Source organism: Prosopis cineraria, unplaced genomic scaffold, assembly GCF_029017545.1.
Source record: "Prosopis cineraria cultivar Desert tree isolate PC_DT_omini unplaced genomic scaffold, ASM2901754v1 PC5, whole genome shotgun sequence".
NCBI classification, from domain to species: domain Eukaryota; kingdom Viridiplantae; phylum Streptophyta; class Magnoliopsida; order Fabales; family Fabaceae; genus Prosopis; species Prosopis cineraria.
In genome coordinates, this window is record NW_026555336.1 from 23,908,015 (window position 1) to 23,911,148 (window position 3,134).

Sequence of the window (3,134 nt, forward strand, 5' to 3'; positions counted from 1 at the left end):
CATTTGGTTCTTGGGACCAATTTCCTTTCCACTAAGGTCCTTTTCACCAATTTTTTCTAATTTTTTTGTTTAATAACATTTTTTAGTTAAATGACATTTCAACCCTTATAAAAAAATAATATAATTAACAATAGGCGTTTTGAAAATCAAACTTAAAGGTTAAGAGGGTTATTTTTAAACTTTTAAAGTTTAAGGGGGTCATATGCAATTGCCTCAAAGTTTAGAAAATTTTTATGCATTTTAGCTTGAAAATAATTGTAAAGGAAAATTGCCATAAGGGAAAATGACAATAAAATCCATATAAAATATATGAATGATAATTTAGTCCCTTGAAATGGCATAATTCCCTAGAAGCTTCAAGGGACTTTTCTATCATTAATAAATTTATATAAATTATCAAATTATCTTTATTAAAAATAAATGATTCACAACTTTCTTTTTTATATTCACAGCTTTCCTTCTTATATTTATAACAATACAACAGCAAATAAGAAATTTAACACGTAAAATTGTGATTTGTTATTGTATTGTTGTGAACATAAGAAGTTGTGAATATAAGAAGAAAAGTTGTGAATCATTTATGTTCAACAAGAAAAAAATAGTAATTTATATAAATTCATTAATGACAAAAAAATCTCTTAGGGCTTCAGGGGAATTATGGAATTTCAAGGGACTATATTGTTATTTATATATTTTATATGGATTTTATTGTCATTTTTCCTTGCCATAATGTCCTTTAAATATTATTTTTTAAAAACATCCACCTCACTGAAACCCTATCGCCAGATCACCCATATAGAGGTTGCCAGAGCTTCGATGACTAGTACTACAAATAAATACCCAAAGGTGACCAAGGAGATTGAATCCAAGACCCCTTGTTGCACCAAAAAAATATGAATAGCTAAGCTAGTGAAATCTTGTATTAATGTAAAGAAAAAAATATAGGAAAAATATAACTTTTGATCCCTGCACTTTGATCATGTTTTGTTATAGGTCCTTGCATTTTTTTGATGTTTTGGGTTCCTATACTTCCATTTTTTTGGTGTTTTAAGTCCTTCTAAGGTCCCCACATTTTGTTTATTTAGGAACTTAAAACATTGAAAAATGAAAGTATGGGGACCCAAAACATAAAAAAAAAATGTAGGGACCTGTAACAAAATACAAGCAAAGTGTAGGGATCAAAAGTTATGTTTTTTCAAAAATATATAACATAACTAATCTTTCAAATCAATTGCTAAGTAAACTTGTTAATAATATTATTTATTATTTTACTAATAGTACTTGTTAATCTACTATAAAAATTTGTTGGCAATACCTTCTATAAATTTAACCCTTGTGACTTTTTAAATTTGTAATTTAATTTGTAAATTTACTAATGTTATTTGTTAATTCATCAGTGAAAGTTGTTGATAATACTTTCTAAATATTCAATTTTGGTTATTTGTTAAAACCCTCATTTAACTTGTTAATTTACTAGTAAAACTTGTTAAGAATACCTTAGACATATTCAATCCAAGTAACTTGTTAAAACCCTAACTAACTTATTAATTTAATAATACTACTTGATAATTTAACTTTTTAATCTATAATATTTAGAAAGTATTGTCAATAAATTTTGTTAGTGAATTAACAAGTGGTATTAGAAAATTAATAAGTTAAGATAGAGTTTTAACAAGTCACTTGAATTGAATATGCATAAGTATTGTTAACAAATTTTGTTTGGGAATTAAAAAGTAGTATTAGTAAATTAACAAGTTAAATTAGAGTTTTAACAAGTTATTGAAATTGAATATTTAGAAAGTAATGTTAACAAATTTTGTTAGGGAATTAACAAGTAATATTAGTAAATTAATAAGTTAAATTAGAGTTTTAACAAATCATCGGAATTGAAATTTAGAAAGTATTGTTTACAAGTTTTGCTAGTAAAGTAATAATTAATATTAATAAATTAACAAGTTAAGTTTTAACAAGTCACTTGAATTGAATATGTATACGATATTTTCAGCAAACTTAACTACTAAACTAATAAGTAATATTAGTAAATTAACATGTTAAATTAGGGATTTAACAAGTCACCGAAATTGAATATTTAGAAGATACTTTCAACAATTTTTGATAGTGAATTAACAAGTAATATTAGTATATTTACAAGTTAAGTTAAAGATTTAATAAGTCACAACAGTTAAATATATATATATATATATATGTAGAAAGTATTGCTAACAATTTTTTCTAATAGATAAACAAGTGTTATTAGTAAAATAAAAAATAATATTATTAACAAGTTTACTTAGCCAGTGGTTTGGAAGGTTAGTTAAGTTATACATTTGTTTTTGCTTGATATTAACAAGAGACTTCATTGGTTTAGGGGTTAATATCCTTTTGGTGTTGGTGATGGTTCGGTGACCGGCAACAAGGCTTGGACAAGATAGATTTAAAAAAAATAATATTTAAAGGACATTATGATAATTTTTCTTTGGAACTTATTTTCAATTTAGTACTTTGGTCCTTAGTGAATTTTAAGAATGCATTGGGTGTGACTTGAAATAATGTCACATACCTAGTCTTAAATTGAAATTCTTTTAAATTTCTACTCTTTCTGTAAATTGCACTTTCAAATTAGTTAATTATGCTCAAATTAGTCCCACATTTTTATGTTTGCCCCTCATTCAATAGAGTATCTCCCTTAAAAAAGAAAAGATTGAATGGTTTATTTATTAAAAATATTTTTGGCGAAAAAACTCATTAATTACATATTAAAAAATGAAAAGGGTTTTAAATTTTTAAACATCCAATTTCAACGAAATGACAATGAAAACCATTTATTAAACAAGAAAATGGCAATAAAGTCTCAAAGGAAGCAATTTATTTAAAATAAGTCCCAAAAGTTTTAAAAACTCCACATAAGTCCTTTGATGCTTCCATGATCAAAATCTAAAAAGCAAAAATTGTAAATCATCCTTATAAAAAAAAAAAGTTCTAATCGTGCATGGTTATGATGTCCTCCAAGAAAAACACCACTCTTTCACACCCTCTCTTGCCCTGTCATCATAGTTGGTGAATGCTACTAGGGGTGAGCAAAATCGAATCGAAACTGAAAATTGAATTGAATTTTTTCTATTTGATTCGATCTA